Source organism: Eurosta solidaginis, chromosome 3 (assembly GCF_040869045.1).
Source record: "Eurosta solidaginis isolate ZX-2024a chromosome 3, ASM4086904v1, whole genome shotgun sequence".
Taxonomy (NCBI): Eukaryota; Metazoa; Arthropoda; class Insecta; order Diptera; family Tephritidae; genus Eurosta; species Eurosta solidaginis.
The window spans coordinates 260,325,178-260,350,926 of record NC_090321.1 but is presented as its reverse complement, the minus strand read 5'-3'; the positions used below and the strand labels follow the sequence as shown (position 1 = coordinate 260,350,926).

General features: G+C 35.8%; 1 pseudogene; it reads right to left on the bottom strand.

Annotated features, from left to right (window-relative positions):
• Positions 1–14,760: 14,760 nt before the first annotated feature.
• On the bottom strand, positions 14,761–15,878 carry LOC137246138 (uncharacterized; annotated as a pseudogene).
• Positions 15,879–25,749: the final 9,871 nt, after the last annotated feature.

The window sequence follows — 25,749 nt, the reverse complement described above, 5'->3', positions numbered from 1 at the left end:
CAAATTAATGCGAAGAACATTTTTCTTTTCTTAATGGTCATCCTTACAAATTCAGAAGCGGATAAATCCATACGGGCAAATTAAAACGTATCTTACGGAAATAATTTGATTTAGTTGTTAAACGTAAATATATGACTAAGTAATCAAAATGCCTCTTGTTAATTTTAACGTATTCAAAAGAAATTTTGAACGAAAAAGGTTTGACGCTGAAGGCCTTAAAAATGAGCTAGTTTTGCGTTTGTGCGAAGCTGTTGGGTCGGATAGTATCGAGATCGCTAGTGCAAATATACAGGACCAAATTAATGAATTACGGGGCATGTTTAGGTCGTTGATGCATCAATTGCAATCCAATCAAAATGTAGCTACAAGGACTACGTGTAGTGATCAAGAGCGGGTAACATCTTCTGGTGGTAGTTCCAATGCAACGTCTGGGCGTAGGGGCTACTCAGTGAAGGAAATCGCCGAAACTATTCCGGAATTTGATCCAACAAACGAATCGTCGGTATCTGTTGAACAGTTCGTAGAACGCGTAAATAGTGCGGTCAAAACTTATCAATGGGGGAAAAATGTTTTTTATTAGCGGTATATATTCGACTCAAAGGTGCAACAAAGCTCTGGCTTGACTCCACTGAAAAATTGTATTCAAGTTGGAGTGAATTATGTGAAGAGTTTATAGTTAAGTCTAATAGTCGAAAGAAAAAAACATTGCGAATTCTTTGCACATCTATTTTTAATTTTTTTTTGTAGATTTAGTTATCCCTACTTATAAAATAGGAAGTATGTACGTACCAGTTCGGACGAGATATTTGAACCTTTAAAGCTGATCTACAAACGGCAAAACCAATTGCCATGTACAGGGAACAAACACGTAGCCATAAAAACACACAAAAATAAACGCGCAAGGTCACCAAGAGCACACCAAAAGCAAAAAGGCGAAGATCACTGACTTCAAACTGCCACAACCTACATCACCAGTCACCAAGGCATAAAAACAGGTACATACAAAGCAATCCTAATGCAAGTATAACCACACAGGAACGCTACACAAAACAACCCCATTTGGTAGCATCTACGCCAATACCTGAATGTAATATAAATACTGCACAACTGATCACAAACCAGAACGATCAACGACACTTAAGATGGCAGCACAACAATCATCAACTATTCACCCTGTCCGAAAATCAACAACACAAAGCAGTTTTTGTAATTGATATTAGAGAAAAATTGTAAGTTTACAAACGGCGATGGTTACTAGGACATGTTTCTGAATTTCACTTCTTCATCAGCTAGCTTTTCGGGAGCTGAGCGTTGAACTCGAATCTCCAACATTCAGCTTAGTTATAACCGTACCAAGAACGAAGTTTTTTGACATTTGGGTTGAACATTCGAAGGAAACAAGATATAAAGAATTATTGAGTTTTGTTGTACTTAAGTACGATTTAAGCGAAGCAGCCGAGTATTCGATAAAAAGTTTACGCTTACAAATATCGGCATATTCGTCGAAGCTGGATCAAAATTGGAACACTTCTGGAAGGCATAAGGAGCGATTTTTGAATAAAAACTCGGAGTGGCTTTCGGGTCCAGACTTCACGTTTACAATAACGGTGGATTCAAAGTTGCCATCAGACCAACCAACCACTTCTTCAGGTAACCCCGGCCCAGGAAGACGAAAGAAGGACTTTGTTTGCTGCAGTGAAAAAAACAAACAACGTCGAGTGGATGCCCTCTTGCAATCTAGAAGTCCTGGTGAGTTACTTTATGTGACAGAAGTATCAACGCGTATGTCCGGCAACAGAAATGTTGCTAACATCATAAAAAAATCACGGGAAACCACTCAAAAATCCGGCAAAAAGATGACATGTGAGCCAGATGCAAGATGCTTGAGCAATCTAGAAGCTTTAGCATACTACGTATATAGCAAGTCGACGACTCATGGGTACAAAACGACTCGGGAGTGGAGCATCAAGGCAGGCCTATAAGGTTTATCCATCATTTCATAGTCTAAGAAAAGCTAAGGCAGAATGCTATCCAAATGAAATTGATGTGGGTGAAACACGTGCGGAAATTAAAGTCCAGTCCGTATTAGATAAAACTGTTGAGCGTTTATTTTTAGCAAATCAAGAAGTTTTTGTTAGTTTACTACCTACAAACTTGACGTATACTTTAATCAGCAAGTGGGGTTGCGATGGAAGCTCTGACCATAGCACATATAAGCAAAAGTTTACGTGCAGTTCTGACACTGATGAGTTTTTCTTTATATTTTCTTTCGTTCCTCTTCAATTACAGGATGAAAAAGTAACATTGTTTGGCAGAATCTTCGAACTTCTTCTGCTATGTATTTTATTGTTTTTGAAACGAACAAAGTTTTAGAGGAGATAAATGCGTTGTTGCCAACAAAGTACATGCTTGAAGAATACGAAGTTTCCGTAAATCACATTATGCTTCTAACAATGATTAACGGAAAAGTTTGCAATGCTTTGACTGAAACTTCTTCCGCACAAAAGTGTTATATTTGTGGTGCCACTCCAAAATATATGAATAATGTGTTACGGGACTTTACGCCTAACCGAGATAATCTTGGTTTTGGTTTGTCTACTCTCCATGCATGGATAAGATGTTTCGAATGCTTGCTTCACATAAGTTATCGCCTCGAAGTAAAAAAATGGCAGCTTAGGAATGAGGCAGATAAAGAGAATGTAAAGCTACGTTCCAACGAAATCCAGAATAAATTTAAAAGTGTACCTGGATTCATAGTAGATAAACCAAAACCAGGTCTCGGCAATACCAATGACGGCAACACTGCTCGTAGGTTTTTCGAAAGTTCTGAGGCTAGTGATGAGATTACGGGATTGGATGTAACGCTCATCAAAAGATTCGACACTCTCCTTCGCGCATTAGCATCTGGGTACAATATAAATATCCAAAGATTTGAAAAATTCGCGGTCGATACTAAACAATTATACAGAGATCTCTATCCATGGTTTAATATGCCTGTTACAGTTCATAAAATCTTAGTGCATAGTACTGATATTATAAAATCAGCAATGTTACCTATTGGTCAACTTTCTGAGGAAGCACAGGCAGCCCGTAACAAAGGTTTGAGACGATTCAGGGAAGATGACACACAAAAGCAGTCGCGTGAAGCCACGAATAGAGATCTTATGAATATGTTGCTTATAACATCGGATCCTTTAATTAACAGTTTTAGGGAGATACCTAAAAAAAAATGTAAAAGTCTGACTTCAGAAGTCTTAAATTTACTGTCCCCCGATAATGTTGAGGAGTCAGTAAATACCCCAGTTGTTTCAAGCTTTCACAGTAGTGATGCTCATGACTATTACACAAGTGACTCATGAATGAAAGTGAGGATAGCGAATAATAACATAATTATGAAAGATAACCTACCCTATAACTTTTTGTTGGATCAGATTTTATTTTATTTAAATCTATTGTCTTTTCTACTTTGTATGATAATTTACTTTTAAGTTTTTGTAATAAGTAATTTTCACATAATTAATTTAATTATTTACATTGTTATTATTATTATTGTAATTCACTTTTACATTCCTGACTGGTACTATAAAATTATTTTGTAAAAATTGTAGTGCCAGGATAAATACTCAAATAAATACAAAATATGTATGTACATATGTACAGTCACTAACATAAATAATTAGACACCCCTTTTTGGACAATTCTTACAATTTTCGCTTTCGAAAATTTATTTTAACTAATTTCCCATAAGAAAAGGTGTCACGATCTATAACAAAAACTAAATTATTTTAAAAAATGTTTGAAAAATTCGACGAATTTTCATAAAAAATTTAAATTTTTTTTTCCAAATTTTTAGAATTTTTTAGAGAATTGAGATTTGTAGTCCATTCTATTTAAGTACAACAAAGTAATATTCTTAAGTCCTTCAAATTTTTTTTGATCTATGTCACTTATTCACATGAGTTACTGTATATGAAATAAGCAAATAAAATAAAAATAAAATAAAATAAAAAAAGAGCATATGGCTGAAAAAATGACGTAGTTGTAATAAATGACTGCATATGAAACGGAAATTCTCATAAAATAATTTTGTCCAGCTAGCTTGTTCTACACGAAACACTGTGCGTTGATTGGTTATTTGGAATGCAACTCCAGGAAAACTCAATCAAAGAATTGGTAGAAAAGTTACAACAAGGCGATCTTATGGTAAGCAAAGAATTTGTTTTAAATCATGGTAGATTATTCAAAAAAGTAAAGGGGAAGAATCTTTGGGTGGTGCCAAAAGCTTTGCGCTGGCAAATTGTTAACAGTGCACATGATAAAGCAGGACACCTCGGATTGGAGAAAACGATTGCACGAATAAATCAGCATATGTGGTTTGCGCGCATGCGCAATTTTGTTAAGTCGTACTTGAAATCATGCATTGATTTTACGTACAATAAAGTACCTGGGGGGTAAAAAGGAAGGCGAACTTCATATTGGAGAAATAGAAGTTATACCATTTCGAACTGTACACGTAGATCACCTAGGTCCGTTTCCGAAAAGTTCAAAGCGCAATGAACATATTCTCGTCATTATCGAAGATTTCACACGTTTCACTATTGTGCGCGCAGTCAAGAGTACAGCAACTAAACACGTTATCGAGATATTTAATGAATTAAGTAGTTACGTAGGGATGCCAGGTAGAATCATTTCAGATCGCGAAACGGCATTTACGTCCAAGGATTTTAAGAATTTTTGTAAAGAAAATGACATCCAACAAATTTGTAACGCTGTTCGAACACCAAGGGCAAATAGATTGGTGGAGAGATGTAACAAAACAATACTTTCGATGTTACTGCCTTCGGTTAACAGTGATAAGAAATGGGACGATGCATTAAGAGCAATTCAATGAACTATCAACAGCATGCGCAATAAAACAACATCGAGGTCACCTCAGCAGTTATTATTCAATTTTAAACCACGCGATATTTTGAAAAATAAAATAGTACTTGTGCTACAAAATGATAAATCAACGAATGAGAATTTGATAAGCGATCGTGAAGAAGCAGCTGAACGTGTACAGAAGGAACGTTTTAAAAGCAAACAACGCTACGACAAAAACCATAAAACCCCGAAAGTATATAACGTCGACGATTTGGTAGTGGTTGCATACGAGCCACCTAGTTCTGGCAATTCGCACAAACTTGAACCGCGGTACAAGAGTCCATTCCAAATATCATGAATTCTTGGTAATGGTCGGTATGTCGTACAAGACATACCTGGTGCTCAACGAACTCGAAAGCATTACTCTTCAGTTTACTCAAGTGACAAAATTAAACCATGGTGCGCGCTTCCCGATATTTTTGATGATGATTTAGATAATATCGCCGACGAGGATACTAATAATTTACTGGTCACGAATCGAGGTCGATCCAAAGCTGCAGGTATGGCCGAGTTGTAAGGCAATCCAGAAAATCACTTTGTGCTACTTTACTTTACTCTCACTTTTGAATTCACGACAAAGTAGCCAAAGAACGCCGAGCCAAGAAAATATAAAATTATTAAAATGTTTTTCAAATATTTTTCAGTCGAATTTTATTGTACAAAGAAAACGGAATAAATTAGTATTTTTCGATTGCGTTCAAATTAATGCGAAGAACATTTTTCTTTACTTAACGGCCATCCTTACATTTGTGTATGAATTTTTTCCTGTCGGGCGATCCATTTTCGGTTCATCATTCGGCAGGTTAAGGCTTAGCTGGTTGTGCATACTCCATCATGTGTCCGTACATGAAAAATCCAAAAAAAAATTAGGACATTAAAACTGGTTTACCTTAGCGGGAGAGATTTGCAGTGGTCTAGTGAAATTTTCTTGAATGTTTTCAAATTATTACTATTTTTTATATGATTTGGAAGTTCGTTAAAACTTTTTAAGCCTTTATGAAATATATTTTGCTTGTCCAGTTCTGCTTTGAAGAGAGGAAATCTAAAATTATTGTTTCCTCTGACAACGTAAGAGTGGGTTTCATTAACATAAATTAGTTCATCGCTCAAGTACTTAGGCAATATTCCAGTCTTCATACTAAACACACATTTCATATTGTCATAAAATATAAGCTGTCTTACACTGAGCCATTTAAGTGTTTCGATCATAGTTTTTATTGGAGTGTCGTATGGCAGCTTAAGGATAAATCTCATAGCTTTATTTTGCATAACCTGTTATTTATCTAGTTGATTACCACTAGCAACAAAAAATATTGTTGGACAGTATATAAAGTGCAGCTCAATTATGGATTTGTAGACGTTCAATTTATATTTTTTACTCATATATTTACATGATCTCTTCCAGAATCCAATTTTAGCAACTAAAATTAATTGTGATCTGTCATCTATTTCACAATGGGCTACTGTTAATTGTCTTTGTTTGAATGCTGTTAAGTCATATGTGTTGCCTATAAGTAGCAGTGTAGTGCATGTAGAAGATTTCCCAAAGATGAATAGTGGTAACGCTGATTTAGTATTACTGAAAAGGTTAAAAATTTGGGATTTGTTGAAAACTGTACGATGACTTGCTCAGACCATATAAACAAAGTTGTGAGCAAAGTGTATATCGTTCTATGTAGATTGCAATTGACAGCTTCATTTACGCCTCTTGAGACGAGAAAGAAACTGACACTTCAACTAATTCTACCCACATTACCTATTCTGAGCTTGTATATAGCAAGCTAGATTCTGCTTCGTCGCACAAAATTGATGTTGCGTTTAACAATGTTACGCGTTACGTCTACGGACTCAAGAGATATGATCACATCACTGCATGGAAGACCAAATTCTGGGGTGTACTATTTCCAACTATCTTGCTATTAGAAATTGTACGTTCATGTATAAGCTTTTAGAATATAAAGCTCCGGAATACCTTAAGTTAAATTAATACTAACAAGATCCAGAAGGCATCAAATTCTGATAATCCCTAAATATAAATACTTGTCCTTTTCACGGCTTTTCTTCGTTAATGCTGCTAGGCTCTGGAATTCAATTCCAGAAGATGTCAAAGCTGTTATGGGTAGATGTAACTACAGAAGGGTAATTCACAATTATTTTATTTCTACAGTGTGAATGTGATTGCGATCTGACTTGCTCTATGCATATTTCATTCCTTTTTTTTCCTCTTGCTAAATTCTTCAAAATTCTAACTTTAAAATTACAAATAAAATATTAATATTAAATCAGTTTTGAATTTAAAATACTACGTTTATGTTGTAAGTTACTTGCGAATTGTAATAACCTAAGTTTTAACATTTTTTTTGAATTTCCACTTTTTTATTGTACTTTAAAAGACTCAGTCTTACATGTACACCCACACATTCTAAATAAATATGATAAAATATTCCACTCTATATTCAATGTGATCATTAAACTTCAACTTGCTGTCAATCTGTTCCCCTAAATACTTAACATTTGTAATTCCTCAATTTTTGTATTCATAATTTCTAGATCAATTTTCGACGAAATCTTTATTAATCGTTCTGGATATGATCATAAAGTTTGTTTTGTTAACATTACATTTTAGCTTATTACTGCAAAGCGACCTGTATAGTGAATTTAGATCTTCTTGCATTTTACTCTAAGCTACCGTTAAGTCTGATTAACTTATTTCTAGTAGGGCATCATCTGCAAACAACCTTATTTTGCTGTATTTCAATGCTAAGGATATATCATAAATATAAATGTTAAATAGGACTGGAGCCAATACCGAGTCTTGAGGCAGTCCTATTTCTACAACGACCTCCTCCGAGACCGCCGATTCTAGCTGAGTATAATACAAATTGGTTCCTTGAAATGGCTCGGAAGTCTACTACCCACGAACTTTACCCGGCCCTAGTGCCGTTGGAGATTTCGTATTTCACTGATGATTACAGTGCATATGCAGGCAGTCTGATTCTCCGGGAACGTGGTTGTTTGCTGAATCTAAGCGGAAGAACCTTTGAAAACATATCGTCTCCATTTTGCACAGTATGTAACTTGGAGGAGCCAGAATACGTTTTTATACTCAGTTGAGCAGAGCTCACAGAGTATATTAAGTTTGATTTGATCACGGTTGGTTGTACATATATAAAGGAATCGAGATAGATATAGACTTCCATATATCAAAATAATCAGGATCCAAAAAAAATTTGATTGAGCCATGTCCGTCCGTCCGTCCGTCCGTTAACACGATAACTTGAGTAAATTTTGAGGTATCTTGATGAAATTTGGTATGTAGGTTCCTGAGCACTCATCTCAGATCGCTATTTAAAATGAACGATATCGGACTATAACCACGCCCACTTTTTCGATATCGAAAATTTCGAAAAACCGAAAAAATGCGATAATTCATTGCCAAAGGCGGTAAAGCGATGAAACTTGGTAGATGGGTTGAGGTTATGACGCAAAATAGAAAACTAGTAAGATTTTGGACAATGGGCGTGGCGCAGCCCACTTTTACAAGAAGGTAATTTAAAAGTTTTGCAAGCTGTAATTTGGCAGTCGTTAAAGATATCGTGATGAAATTTGGCAGGAACGTTACTACTGTTACTATATATGTGCTAAATAAAAATTAGCAAAATTGGATGAAGAAGACGCCCACTTTTTAAAAAAAAATTTTTTTAAATTCAAATTTTAACAAAAAATTTAATATCTTTACTGTATATAAGTAAATTAAGTCAAAATTCAACTCCAGTAATGATATTATGCAACAAAATACAAAAATAAAAGAAAATTTCAAAATGGGCGTGGCTCCGCCCATTTTCATTTAGTTTTTCTAGGATACTTTTAATGCCATAAGTCGAACAAATATTTACCAATCCTTCTCAAATTTGGTAGGGGCATAGATTCTATGACGGTAACTGTTCTCTGTGAAAATGGGCGAAATCGGTGGAAGTCACGCCCAGTTTTTATACACAGTCCACCGTCTGTCCTTCCGCTCGGCCGTTAACACAATAACTTGAGCAAACACCGATATATCTTTACTAAACTTAGCCCACGTACTTATCTGAGCTCACTTTATCTTGGTATAAAAAATGGCCGAAATCCGACCATAACCACGCCCACTTTATCGATATCGAAAATTACGAAAAATGAAAAAAATGCCATAATTCTATACCAAATACGAAAAAAGGGATGAAACATGGTAACTGGATTGGTTTATTGACGCAAAATATAACTTTGGAAAAAACTTTGTAAAATGGGTGTGACACCTACCATATTAAGTGGAAGAAAATGAAAAAGTTTTACAAGGCGAAATCAACAGCCCTTGGAATCTTGGAAGGAATACTGTTAGTGGTATTACATATATAAATAAATTAGCAGTACCCGACAGATGATTTTCTGGATCACCTGGTCCACATTTTGGTCGATATCGCGAGAACGCCTTCACATATACATCTAAGGGCCACTCGCTTTTAAAACCCTCATTAATACCTTTAATTTGATATCCATATCGTACAAACACATTCTAGAGTCACCTCTGTCCCACCCTAATGGCGATATATCGAAAAGGCGTCCACCTATAGACCTAATGCCCACTCCCTCTAAAATGCTCAGTAACACCTTTCGTTTGATACCCATATCGTACAAACATTCTATAGTCACCCCTGGCCTAATGACCTAATGTCCACTCCCTCTTAAAATGCTGAGTAACACCTTTCGTTTGATACCCATATCGTACAAACATTCTAGAGTCACCCCTGGGCCACCCTAATGGCGATATCTCGAACAGGCGTCCACCTATAGACCTAATGCCCACTCCCTCTTAAAATGCTCAGTAACACCTTTCGTTTGATACCCATATCGTACAAACATTCTATAGTCACCCCTGGCCCACCCTAATGGCGATATCTCGAAAAGGCGTCCACCTATAGACCTAATGCCCACTCCTTCTTAAAATGCTCAGTAACACCTTTCGTTTGATACCCATATCGTACAAACATTCTAGAGTCACCCTTGGTCCACCTTTATGGCGATATCTCGAAAAGGCGTCCACCTATAGAACTAAGGATTACTCCCTTTTAAAATACTCATTACCACCTTTCATTTGATACCCATATCGTACAAACCCATTCTAGAGTCACCCTGGCCCACCCTAATGGCGATATCTCGAAAAGGCGTCCACCTATAGACCTAATGCCCACTCCCTCTTAAAATGCTCAGTAACACCTTTCGTTTGATATCCATATCGTACAAACATTCTAGAGTCACCCCTGGCCCACCCTAATGGCGATATCTCGAAAAGGCGTCTACCTATAGACCTAATGCCCACTCCCTCTTAAAATGCTCAGTAACACCTTTCGTTTGATACCCATATCGTACAAACATTCTAGAGTCACCCCTGGCCCACCCTAATGGCGATATCTCGAAAAGGCGTCCACCTATAGACCTAATGCCCAGTCCCTCTTAAAATGCTCAGTAACACCTTTCGTTTGATACCCATATCGTACAAACATTCTAGAGTCACCCCTGGCCCACCCTAATGGCGATATCTCGAAAAGGCGTCCACCTATAGACCTAATGCCCACTCCCTCTTAAAATGCTCAGTAACACCTTTCGTTTGATACCCATATCGTACAAACATTCTAAAGTCACCCCTGGCCTACCCTAATGGCGATATCTCGAAAAGGCGTCCACCTATAGACCTAATGCCCACTCCCTCTTAAAATGCTCAGTAACACCTTTCGTTTGATACCCATATCGTTCAAACACATTCTAGAGTCACCCCTGGCCCACCCTAATGACGATATCTCGAAAAGGCGTCCACCTATAGACCTCATGCCCACTCCCTCTTAAAATGCTCAGTAACACCTTTCGTTTGATACCCATATCGTACAAACATTCTAGAGTCACCCTTGGTCCACCTTTATGGCGATATCTCGAAAAGGCGTCCACCTATAGAACTAAGGATTACTCCCTTTTAAAATACTCATCCATCTTTCATTTGATACCCATATCATACAAACACATTCTAGAGTCACCCCTGGCCCACCCTAATGGCGACATTTCGAAAAGGCGTCCACCTATAGACCTAATGCCCAATCCCTCTTAAAATGCTCAGTAACACCTTTCATTTGATTCCCATATCGTACAACTAGAGACACCCCTGGTCCACATTTATGGCGATATCTCGAAACGGCGTCCACCTAGGGAACTAAGGACCACTCCTTTTCAAAATACTCATTAACAGCTTTCATTTGATACCCATATCGTACAAACATATTCTAGAGTCACCCCTGGTCCACCTTTATGGCGATTTCTCGAAAAGGCGTTCACCTAAAGAACTAAAGCACATTCCTTTTCAAAATACTCATTACCACCTTTCATTTGATACCCATATCGTACAAACACATTCTAGAGTAACCCCTGGCCAACCTTAATGGCGATATCTCGAAAAGGCGTCCACCGATAGACCTAAGGCCCACTCCCTCTTAAAATGCTCAGTAACACCTTTCATTTGATACCCATATCGTACAAACAAATTCTAGAGTCAGCCCTGGTCCACCTTTATGGCGATATCCCTAAATGGCGTCCATCCATAGAACTATGGCCTACTCTCTCTTAAAATACTCTTTAATACCTTCCATTTGATACACATGTCATACAACCACATTCCAGGGTTACCCTAGGTTCATTTTCCTACATGGTGATTTTCCTTATTTTGTCTCCATAGCTCTCAACTGAGTATGTAATGTTCGGTTACACCCGAAATTAGCCTTCCTTACTTGTTCACTTTATTGGTACATGTCCGATATATAACACCATTAGTTCCCTTTACTTTGGTGAAAGAAAGTTAGATTTGGTAAGGAGTTGCCAGTTTAAATGGATTCAACGTGGCCAAGTTTATCGCGGATAATTTTAAAATTAGGGACTTATTATTAAATGAATTTTCGTAGCTCGTTAGCATTTTATTTAACACGTGGTGCGACACACAACATACCCTCCTATTGTCGCTAGTATCAACTTTACTTTATTTATTCAAGTGTTTCGATGTACGCAATAGCATAAGTCATACTCTGTATCTGATTATTTGGTAAAAACACTTTTTTTAATTAGTTGAACAAACAGATTTTGCTGTATTTGTATAAAAAATTCGAGGTCTTTATGCATATACCAGCGAAATGAAATGAGATCAGCTTTGACAATATATTTTGTACTACTTTTTCAACAGAAATTTTCAAGTAACTCTTTGTTTATATATGTATGTAGTCGCAGTGTTGAATTGTGTTATTAACTTGAAATGTGTACAATAACGGGTTCGAATCGAGCTCAAGGCCTAACAATAATTTTTTATCATTATTATTGTTATGATAAATTTTTTCTTAATTTAAAAATTTTTTAAACTAGAATAGAAGAAAGAAAAAATTTAGACAACTGCCAAAGCTCGTTGTATAGATCCATTTCGGGAACTACTAAATTCCTTCATCGGCAATGTTTAGGCGCCGCTGCTATACATCCCAGAGCACGGGGAAAAAAGTGTCAATAAAATATGACACTATGGCAGCATTGCTATCAAACAAATCCAATTTTCACATCCATTCTGCAACAGATGTCGCAGTGTTGTGAATATCAATTGGCACGAACCAGAATAGAAGTAGGATTAATGAAGACAAACAAAAAACCGCTGTGATAGCTGAATGGTTATAGCAGCGGCGCCTAAACGTTGCCGATGAAGGAATTTAGCAGTTCCCGAAATGGATCTATACAACGAGCTTTGGCAGTTGTCTAAATTTTTTCTTTCTTCTATTCTAATTTAAAAATTTTTTCAATTAAGAAAAAATTTATCATAACAATAATAATGATAAAAAATTATTGTTAGGCCTTGAGCTCGATTCGAACCCGCGATCTTAAAATCAGTAGGCCGATATAACAACAAAAATTGTGTACAATAACTTTATTTTTTAACGAATAAATAGAAGAAAAAAAAAACAATGGGTACACTTAATTAGCTTTATCTGTTTCCAAACTGCTAATTTCTTCTATTGTTTACTGCTACAAAACCATAGTTGGGAGCATTGCCCTAAACTTTGACTAAAAATACAGCTCGAATTTAAGTGGGCTAACATAATGAAGATCTTGTGATAAGTGTTAAAGAGAAGCTAATTTGATATGAATTGAAAAGTTTGTTCATCTTTTACATATTCATTAAACTAGCCTTTACCCACGGCCCAGGTCACATGAAGAAAATATAACATAAAATTTTTGCGATATACCAAGATATGATTTGAAAACAGTACCGAGGCCGTCCAGAAAACCATTTTTAAATAGCCCCAACGAATTGCGAAATATTCGTCATCGCAACGGCAAGTACACAGTTATAAACAGAAGAAAGGCTATACTGGATTTATTAAAAAGTCCATTTTTAAATTAATAAATACAAGCAGTGGCGTAGCTACCTTGGGTGGCACCCGGTGCGGAAGTTGATGGTGTCACCCCATCGAAAGTAGAAAGCAATAAATTGTACTAGTATCGCCTGTGGTCGAAATTCGACCAAAGTGTTTTTTTTGAACTTAGTCTATGCATCAAGTGTTGGAAATATAGCAAACTGGTCTAACTTACTTAACTTTTTCTTTATAATTTTGAATTTGATCTAAGGCTTTGTACTTTTTGATTGTATTTTCTTAAATTTTCTACAAACTTTTCACACGTAATTATAACGTTTTGGTATGGAGCTCCTTAAACCAAAATATAAAAATTATGTAAAATCAAATGAATTTGACATAGAATTTGGTGAAATTACTTGAAATTGAATTGAAAAATAGGTCTTTTCACACCCGGAAGGTCCCCGTTGGCGCGCTACCGAAGTTAGTTTTGGGAGCTCGGTTCCCCAGTAGGCCTATATCACCAATATTCATATATCGCCCATTTATTTCAATAGTGTCATAATGCAAAAAACATGAACTTTTAGTTAAAAACGAAGAAATTTGCTAAAGGAATTTAGCCTATTTCACGCCACCCGTTTAATTTTGTATAAATACATATCTAATATGTGTTTTTTGGTACGCTACAAATTATTTTGGAACAATTTTTGAGGATTTTGGTAGAGGCTATTATAGGTAAGTGGCAACAATGGGAAACCATATTTGTATGTGAAACATTTGTGCTTTCGTATTTAGCGGGGATACATAAAATTTGAAATTCACATTAGAACACTTAGATAATTGTTCCCAAAGACGGCACGCATGTGCACAAAAGTTTAGGTCTTTGAAATTCGCATTAGAACACTTAGATAATCGTTCCCAAAGATGGCGCGCTTGTGCACAAAAATGAATTACGATATTTGTATGAATTATTCGAATTTACAAAAAACTTTTTCTATTAATTATAAACAAATAGAGTAATACTTGCTAACAAAAATAGGCCTATGCACTGCGGCTGATCAATACGAATCGATTCATACAACTTTTATATGATTATACGCATGCTAAGTATGCGAAATAGCCTGTCAGTTGATTGCATGGAAATTTTGTTAGCGCATTAATATATAGATATGAATAGAGGTCATGGATGATTTATTATTTTTAATATTGAAGAAATAACAAGACACAATAATAATTAAGACAGAAAAGGATTGTTATACACTTAAAATTTCTTCCTTCTAGCTTTGACAGCTGCGAACTCAGAAATTACTTCACCGAAATTTGTATTTTGTATTGCCTTGTATTCGATGGCTAATATACCAAGATTGCTAAGCCGCGATTGGATCACTGTTGCCCGCAAATAGTTTTTTATTAACTTTAGTTTACTGAAACTTCCTTACCTGAAGCTACGGACACGCAAACCGTCATGAACAATTTCAGTGCAATCATAAGATTTGGAAGAGATTCTGTAAAATCCCATTTTTATTCTTGATAGAACATTAATGACTTCATTCTGTATATCTGGTGACAAATATGATAATTTTGAAGTTTTATCTTCCTCCAATTTCATCGTATGTTCTTTCAACACTACATCATACTTTGACAATAGTTTTACTAATTCCAAAAAATTGCCTTTATTTTTAGAGTCTTCTCCTTCATCATTTCTACGAAACGCCAAGTTTTGTTTAGCCAGAAATAAAGCTATATCCAGTAATCTAGTCAAAAGATGCTTCCACTTCTGTTTTTCTATATCCATCAATTGCAAAGCTGCATCATCTATTGTTTTATTCAATTTTAGTCTCATTTCTAAAGTTTTCCATTTCTCAAGAGTTTCAAGATATTCATTTGAACAGTCGTAGTCAGCTATTTTCTGATTTAAATTCCACCACTTTTGAAATTCAGTCGTAAATGTTCCCTCATTGGTGTTATTGGCTAGATCAAATATACGAAAGCATAAACAGTACAGGTTATTAGAGCTGATGGAATAAACCAGCTATGACCGTAGGATTTTTTCACCATTAGGCATAATTTTATAAAACCAATCTTTTGAGAGATAACGAGCGTCATCTTTTATTTTGGTTCCGTGTATAGAAACAGTAGCAAATAGTCCTTCTTTGTTTTGGAAATATTCATCCCCTTTTTTATTATTTCAATGCGAACATTATAAGGAACAGGAATACTCCATTCTGACACATCATTTAATTGAGGAAATGGTTCTCTGGTTGCAACAATAATACTGCTACTATTATTTTCAACATCTTCTTCGTTTGTGTTAATTAATTCTATACTGTAATTGTTGCTTCTTGAAGATGAGCTGATATTATCTAAATCATCTCTTGCATTTCTATCAAGGTGAAAATCAATTTCTTTTGATGAACTTGGGCTGCCATCAGTTTTTGTAACGTACTTAAAAACCGATCCAGACATACTCTGAGCAACATCCAATATAGCCTGTTTGGCTTTCCTTTGCTGAAATCCACTTTTTCTTTTGGATGTATGCACTCCCCGGGGCATTTTTCAATTGATGTTTGTTTCTTACTCTAAAACAAAAGGCCAGTTGTTATGGTCTCTAATGTGAGAGTATTTTCTCATAAACTAGTTAAGCAATATGAAATTCAATTATAAAAAATTATCCCAAAACTTATAATATAAAATTATCTTACCTGTAAAATATTCGATATGAATCAATCAATATTTTTAATCTTCACAAAACAGCATTTAGGTTTCTAAAATATATTTTTTTCTTTTTATTATCTATCACTACAGAATAATACACGTTTAACAATTTACGCCAACCAAACACAACACACTTCACGAAGCAATGAGAAATGTTGCAACTTAGACGTCAAAGATCGCGAGTATGGGACGGGGAATCCCCCACGACAGCGTCAGATTCTTTTGCGGGAATCCCAGAATTATACATAGAGCTGACCTAGTGCTATTGGGGTGATCCTACAAAAAGAAATTTATGTGCTTGCGATTTTTTTGTTTGTACATTGTTCTTGAAGTGGAGAGACCGGGTGGGTTGTGATGTGTGCAAATATTATATCTGAGTTGTAACTATTTATTTTTGCCTGTACTGTAGCATTTTCCTTCTCTGTACTGCCAATTTAATTATGTTTCCTTAAATGTCCGAACATATAAAGTAATACGACTATCACTACGTGAGCTGTGAGAGCGTCTTTTTTTAAAACGGGCGAGGCGAACAGTTTTTTGGCGAGACTCGAGGATTTTTGTTCGAGAGGTTGTTCGAGTTAGATGAAAATTCAGAAGTATTTTTGTAAAAACGGAAATTTCTAAATGTACAATTAAAAGAAAACACTATTCGTTTGTGTAACTGATGACACCTTATATGAAGTCGATTAACTTCTATAAATCGTAAAAGAAAAGTGCAATAAAGAATAGTGAAATTTTAGGCTATTATTGCAACAGCATTTTGAGGTTGCTCCGCTGAATTAATTAGTGGCTCCCAATCAGCTAAATTTTAACGGCATCATATTGTTGCCTGGTTTGCGCTGACTGATGCGAGATTGTACTGGAAGAGGATTGGCGACAAATTAAGTTCCACTAAAAGTGATAGTCTAGTTCGGCTCACCAGTAATCTTTTTCATAACCTTTATGCAACATGTTACGCCTACCAGAGCAATATATAAATTTCCGCTCATTGGCATACTGTGGAAGCCGCTTTGATCAGGGATCCAACAAAACTCACCGGCGATACAAATTTGGGACATACGTGTCAATCTCGGCATTTGGAACGAGTTTTTTTTCCTGAAATCATTTCATAATTTATATGCATGTGCATAATTTAACATACAAATTTTTTTCATAAACTTATTAATTTTTTTTATAAAATGAAAGCGCATTGCGTAGTATGTTTAAAACCTAGTACAAAACTCACCTCTAAATTAGAGGTCGTTCTTACATTCATTCGTAAATTCATTCATAATTGTACCTAAATGTTTAAATATGTAAAGTGTCTAACGAGCGGATTGTAAAAGCGGGAATATATATCTACTCATTATCTACCATTGGCGAATTTCCATCGAGGACCAGGTGTTTGCGCAAACAACGGGCCATCATCGCGGATTAAACAAGGTACGTATTACAGTGAATTTATAATTGGTGATTGTATGCGCACATGCATGTACCCCAGACACATTTATTTGACAGTGCTATAAATGATTTTATTCTCGCTTGGCGTTCGTAAAGTAACTTTTGTTTATGATTTGGGTTTGCGATTTCGGGTAAACCTAAATTTTGAATTATTTAAATGTTCGAAGAACTTAGACTAGAGATAGTATAAACAAATTTCTCTTGGTATAAATAAAACTATTTCGTATGTTACGATATTGAATTCCAAAAATATACAATGAATAAAGTGTAAAGAGGTATAATATATGATTCCAGGCGTTGATTGTTTATTATGTTGGGAAGGGAGAGGTGTTATACTCTCATCACAAGGTAGGGTTGGGAGAGAACGGAGATTAACAACGCCTAATTCTCCAAAAATGTGTTCCATTTCGTTTCGTTTGTGGTAGCTCGTGTTTTGCTACCTTCTCCAGTCCACGTATGAAACCAAAAACCTCAATTAGTCTGTCCCAGCTTCTGTTAACCTACATTGTCCGTGAATGTTCAGATGTGTGTAATTTTGCTGTAGTCCAGGTTAGGATTCTATACTAGACGCCTAATAAAGTGCATGAAATGTTTATGTAATTATGCAGTGCTATTGTTTTATACAGAAATCCACCCCAGCCGAAGAGCTTAGGCCAGGTCCAACTAGCATGCACGCCCGTATAGCATGCACTGCCGCTGTAACATCTAGAGAACCGACATGGTATATTATAGGGTGTCACCCCAAAAAAGGTGACACCCGGTGCGGACCGCCCCCGCCGCCCCCCTTTGCTACGCCCTTGAATACAAGGCGCGGTAAGCTCCGAAGAGATTTAAGGTCGAGCTTTTTTTCTAATTTGCACCGTGCTCCTTTCAGATTTTTCTAAAAATTGGCGCGACGGTACCTTCATGTTTTACGCCGACTCCGAATGTCATCTGCAAGGTAGATGAGTTTTTACGAAGAAGCTTTTCATGGCAAATATACAGTCGGGGTGTTTTCCAAATCACTGCCGTGGGGCAAATCTGAGCTACGTGACAGTAGGTTGATGAAATTGTTATGTTTCTTGTCCATCTACTCTCCGGCTGTGGCAGCGAAATATAGAAACCGGCATAAGATAGCTTGCTAACATAGCCTTACTTAATTCAGAGTCCTGTAGCTTCTCCGGTGCTAACGTAAAAAAACCAACAGAAAAATCTTTGTTAAACTCAACTAAACTTGATGATAAGTCGGTAATTAAGTATCCCTTGGTGCAGCAGGCAGTTACACAGGCATAAAGACGAATGAAGCAGTCCTTTACTCTCTTCTACGATGAATATGGAAGACCAAAGCCTGCAAGTACATTGGTTCATTCGATACTTCTTTGCTGATTGTAAAATATTTAAGCAATATTCTTAAATAGCTGAACAAGTAGAGTCTTATCGACTGAAATAACCCATTTCTAGAGTAATACGGTCACGGGAGGCGGCACTACTCTATTGCTACAGCACTATAGCCGCATGTCATATTTCTATCTAATACTTAAATTAATAATGAACCTTCGCAGATATTTTCCGGATTTTCAATTTACTCTTAAAATTCGGAGGGATTCGGCGTGAATTCTGACGGCATCTGCAGATAATTTTGGCAGAGCTTCACATGACAGAAATACACTCGGACGATACTCCAAACAAATGGAACATTACTCCCTTACCACAGAGCCTCAGTAGCGTTGACCGAAAAGTTTTACTTTAATTCAATACTGCAGTAAATATCAAGGGATAAACTTTTTGGTGTTACTGCACGCATTTCTTTATCATCTATTTGTTTGTCGCAGAAAATAAAAATTTCCGAGGCTGCTTCAATCACCAATATGTTTAATGGCGCGCAGGTATGGGGGATTAACGAATTCGACCAAGTTGAGAAACTTCTTAGATTATTCATAAAGAAACTTACCTTTATTCCCTCTAATACGCCAAACCACATGTTGCATCTGGGAACAGGCTTGCAGCCCCTGTATTTATATACGCTTCGCCTTCACATGCTCTATATCGCTCGGCAGAGAAGACTGCCAAACTGTGAATTTTTTGGATAAATACTTGGAAAGAACTTGCTGACACGGTCAATCTACCTTTCATTATGCAATTGCCATCAGCTAATACACAGACCTTCACTTCCTCGCTCTTAGAAGACTTAGCTATTATTATTATTATTTATTTATTATTACGGCTGGTTAGGCCTAAAACTTAAACTACTAAACCCAATTCATTTTTACAATCACTTAGATCCATTGAATATGCTGTCGGAATACCATGTGATGCCGATCAGCATATTTACTAGCGTGACAAACGTACAAGTCTGGGAGCCACTCTTTCAAAGGAGGTTGGAAAGGACGTGCTTCCAATCCTCCAGTGCTCCCAGCATAAGGCAACAAAATTTGGAACATATATTTTTATTTTAAATTGGTATTTAAGTGATCGAATTAGTCTCCGATCTACACAGTTAAACATGTATTTGGATGTTGGATATAACGTGTATGCAATCACCCCTCAACTTTGTTTAGTACTGACGCTGTCGGATGGCATGAAAAGTCCGATCAGCACAGGTTAACATATAATGGGAGGTTGAAAGGACGTATTTCCAATCCTCCCTGTTCCACCTTTTTTTTAGCCTTATTTTCGTTACTTAATTATTTATCTAATTGTTTATTATTGCGGCTCATTAGTTTGAAGTTTGGAAAGAACGTGTTTCCAATACTATTCCGAATCACGATGCCCATCAACGCAGCAACTGTCGGTCTGAGATTGCGATTTCGAGGTTTCTTCCCCAATCTCTCGTTTCTGACATGATTTGTGTATGAATTTATGCATACCCCATCATGTGTCCGTACATGAAAAATCCAAAAAAAAATTAGGACATTAAAACTAGTTTACATTAGCGGTAGAGGTTTGCAGTGGTCTAGTAAACTTTTCTTGAATGTTTTAAAATTATTACTATTTTTTATATGATTTGGAAGTTCGTTAAAACTTTTTAAGCCTTTATGAAATATATTTTGCTTGTCCAGTTCTGTTTTCAAGAGAGGAAGTCTAAAATTATTGTTTCCTCTGACAACGAAAGAGTGGGTTTCATTAGCATAAATTAGTTCATCACTCAAGTACTCAGGCAATATACCAGTCTTCATACAAAACACAAATTTTTTACTGTGATAAAATATAAGCTGTCGTACACTGGCGCCAATTCCGAGTCTGTGGCAGTCCTATTTCTACAACGGCCTCCTCCGAGACCGCCGATTCTAGCTGAGTATAATACAAATTGGTTCCTTGATATGGCTCGGAAGTCTACTACCCACGAACTTTACCCGGCCCTAGTGCCGTTGGAGATTTCGTATTTCACTGATGATTACAGTGCATATGCAGCCAGTCTGATTCTCCGGGAACGTGGTTGTTTGCTGAATCTAAGCAGAAGAACCTTAGAAAACATATCGTCTCCATTTTGCACAGTATGCAACTTGCGGGAGCCAGAAGACCTTTTTCATTTTATTGGTACATGTCCGATATACTTTGGTGAAAGAACGTTAAATTTGGCCAAGGAGTTGCCAGTTTAAATGGATTTAACTTCGAGTCTGTGGCCAAGTTTATCGCGGATAACTTTAAAATTAGGGACTTATTGTTAAATGAAATTTCGTAGCTCGTTAGCATTTTATTTAACACGTGGTGCAACACGCAACATACCCTCCTATTGTCGCTAGTATCTATTTTACTTTATTTATTCAAGTGCTTCGATGTACGCAATAGCATAAGTCATACTCTGTATCTGATTATTTGGTAAAAACACTTTTTTTAATTAGTTGAACAAACAGATTTTGCTATATTTGTATAAAAAATTCGAGGTCTTTATGCATATACCAGCGAAATGAAATGAGATCAGCTTTGACAATATATTTTGTACTAATTTTTCAAGTCACTCTTTGTTTATATAAATATGTATGTAGTCGCAGTGTTGAATTGTGTTATTAACTTGAAATATGTACAATAACTTTATTTTTTAACGAATAAATAGAAGAAAAAAAAAAACAATGGGTACACTTAATTAGCTTTAACTGTTTCCAAATTGCTAATTTCTTCTATTGTTTACTGCTACAAAATCATAGTTGGGGGCATTGCACTAAACTTTGACTAACAACACTGCTCGAATTAAAGTGGGCTAACATATTCAAGATCTTGTGTTAAGTGTTAAAGACATATATGTAATACTCCTATATTGCTACAAAAACTTAGGTACATTCCCAAACATCAGAGTGCCGATATATTGCTTCCTAAAGGTTTTTGTTTTTGTATTCAATAATCGAGTGTACCTTAATTGAAATTTTTTCTTGTCACACTTATGTTGCTACAATGAAAACATTTTTTTAGGCTGTCTTGTTTTGATTTCGAATTCAAAACGCATGGCGAACATTTTCTATTAGCAATATAGGAGTATTACATATATGGTTAAAGAGAAGCTAACTTGTTGTGAATTGAAACTTTTGTTCACCTTTTACATATTCGTTAATCTAGCCTTTATCCACGGCACAGTTCACACGAAGAAAATACAACATAAAATTTTTACGATATACCAAGATATGATAAACAGAAGAAAGGATATACTGGATTTCTTAAAAGTCAATTTTTAAATGAATAAATACAAGGCCCGATAACCTCCTAAAAGATTTAAGGACGAGCATCTTTTCCTATGTGCTCCGTGCTCCTTTCAGTTTTCCAAAAAACTGGCGCGATGGACCTTCATGTTTTACGCCGACTTCGAATGCCATCCGCAAGGCAGATGAGTTTTCACTAAAAGGCTTTTCATCGCAGATATACAATCGGAGTGTTTCCCAAATCACTGGCGAGGGTAACCTCGCTTAGGAAATCTGAGCTACGTGACAGTAGGTTGATGAAATTGTTATGATTCTTGCCCATCTACTCTCCGGCTGTGGCAACGCAATATAGAAACAGTGTAGCATTATGCGTCATGCCCACTTATGCAATACATTTGCGGCATTATGCATCATGAACTTCTATGCCAATGCATTTTTATGAACCGACCACACGCATAATCATATTACAATCATATTACAATATTATGCGACATAAATGACATTGACCCGACACAGCGGGAAGCCAACATCAATTGAATGCCGAATACGAAACCCTTGTCAGTTCACACCTTAACATTTTTGCTCAGTCACTCACCCCGGTCAATACACTTGCCGATCGTCAATGTTAGTTTGTCACCAAAATATTCACACACAACTAATTTACATTGTTTAGTTTGTTAATGTGAATCACCCAAATATTCATACACAAACATTTTACATGGTTTACATAAATAGAAATCTGCTGACTTTGCATACTATTTATTACAAATGTACATATTTTTAGTTTGTTAGTATTAGAATAAATATGAATGTGTAGGTTAAGAAATTATGTATAAAAGAGAAAGAATTTCTTTAATAAAATTAATTATTGTCAGACATTGAAGCTGAAACCTTTTGTCTTATTAATTTTGAACATTTCATGGCGATCCTGCCAGCTTGGTCAAGAATTAGCAAAACTGCTGAAGACCTTGCAGGAGGAAAATCCTGGATATAAACTAAGCAGGATTCGCCTTCGAATATTTCATGGCGATCCTGCCAGCTTGATCAGAAATCAGCAAAACTGCTAAAGATCTTCCTGGAGGAAAAGATTCTGCCAGTTTTATCTGCAATAAGCATAAGATTTGCTGACCAAGCAAATATCGCTTAAAAGGTTTAGCTGCTCAGAGACCCTGCCCAGGAAATTTTAAAAACAAAGTATAAAAGTTAATAATCTTACCATCCGGGCAAAAGTTGAATTTTAAAGGATCCTGAAATAATAAGCAAATACAAACGATTACAACTGCTATTGCAGCACAAACACAATAAAACCAAATCAAATATCAGCATGGGGGCAATGTTATCAACAAAATAACGAAGAAACAAATGCAGAAGGCAAATAACATTGAGGAACTAAATTAAGCCACAGCAGTGACAAAGGATGAATTAAGCATAAGGCGAAGTGGAATAAACGGATTTAAATGACACATTTTAAACAGCAATATTCTGAAGGACCAATTGACAGCATGGCGGAGAGCAGTACTTATAAGTATATTTAGAAATAAATTGAGCAGCCTTTACGGACGCTAAACTATGAGCAAAAACGAAGGTTTTTGCTTAGGATTTTTTTTTAAAGTAGGAATCGAAAAATAAATAAAATGTAAAACGCTCTTTTTCAAAGAAAATTTCATGAAAAAAAGGAGTAGGAATAAAATTAAAATGTATTATTTAAACAAGAAAATTTTAAATATTAAATGCTAAAGAAATTTTTCAACACTATCTATGAGAATGACATAGAAATTAATATTTTGTAAATTAACAAAAAAAAAAATAATAATAATAATAAAAATGCTAAAAAATTTTTTAGTTAAAGAAATTTTTCCAGTTAAGAATAAAAATTTTCTTATACGTTAATAAAGTTAACTAGATAACAAGTAAAATGGAATGTTTAGGACATTTTTTTAAAACAGTCAGTTAACTTCCTATAGTTTTACCTATCCCTTTGGAGAAAGCCCATAGGACATTTTATAAATTTGTTTTTAATGGAAAGGGACTTTCCAGATTTCACCCTCCAATGGTGGGACGAAAATACATTACACACTAGGGACCTAAAAAAGGAATTAGAAGGCTTAAAGAAATTGTGTTCCCTAACAATAGAAGATATAATAAATCCCACAACCAAGGTAGAAGAAATAATGAGAATGATTAGGAGAGTGTTCCCCGAAGATCCTAAATGTTAAGCCATAGTAGCACCTAATTATTATACTCAGTTGAGCAGAGCTCACAGAGTATATTAAGTTTGATTGGATAACGGTTGGTTGTACATATATAAAGGAATCGAGATAGATATAGACTTCCATATATCAAAATAATCAGGATCGAAAAAAAATTTGATTGAGCCATGTCCGTCCGTCCGTCCGTCCGTCCGTCCGTCCTTTAACACGATAACTTGAGTAAATTTTGAGGTATCTTGATGAAATTTGGTATGTAGGTTCCTGAGCACTCATCTCAGATCGCTATTTAAAATGAACGGTATCGGACTATAACCACGCCCACTTTTTCGATATCGAAAATTTCGAAAAACCAAAAAAGTGCGATAATTCATTACAAAAGACAGATAAAGCGACGAAACTTGGTAGATGAGTTCAACTTATGACGCAGAAGAGACGATTAGTAAAATTTTGGACAATGGGCGTGGCACTGCCCACTTTTAAAAGAAGGTAGTTTAAAAGTTTGCAAGCTGTAATTTGACAGTCGTTGAAGATATCATAATGAAATTTGGCAGGAACGTTACTCCTATTACTATATGTACGCTTAATAAAAATTAGCAAAATAGGAGAAGGACCACGCCCACTTAAAAAAAATGTTTTAAAGTAAAATTTTAACAAAAAATTTAATATCTTTACAGTATATAAGTAAATTATGTCAACATTCAACTCCAGTAATGATATGGTGCAACAAAATACAAAAATAAAAGAAAATTTCAAAATGGGCGTGGCTCCGCCCTTTTTCATTTAATTTGTCTAGGATACTTTTAACGCCATAAGTCGAACAAAAATTAACCGTTCCTTTTAAAATTTGGTAGGGGCATAGATTTTATGATGTTAACTGTTTTCTGCGAAAACCGGCGAAATCGGTTGATGCCACGCCCAGTTTTTATACACAGACGTTCGTCTGTCCTTCCGCATGGCCGTTAACACGATAACTTGAGCAAAAATCGACATATCTTTAATGAACTTAGTTCACGTACTTACTTCAACTCACTTTATCTTGGTATGAAAAATGAACGAAATCCGACAATGACCACGCCCACTTTTTCGATATCGAAAATTACGAAAAATGAAAAAAATGCCATAATTCTATACCAAATACGAAAAAAGGGATAAAACATGGTGAGGTAATTGGATTGGTTTATTGGCGCGAAATATAACTTTAGAAAAAACTTTATAAAATGGTTGTGACACCTACCATATTAAGTAGAAGAAAAAGTTCTGCAGGGCGAAATAAAAAATCCTTAAAATCTTGACAGGTATTACATATATAAATAAATTAGCGGTATCCAACAGATGATGTTCTAGGTCACCCTGGTCCACATTTTGGTCGATATCTGGAAAACGCCTTCACATATACAACTACCACCACTCCCTTTTAAAACTCTCATTAATGCCTTTCGTTTGATACCC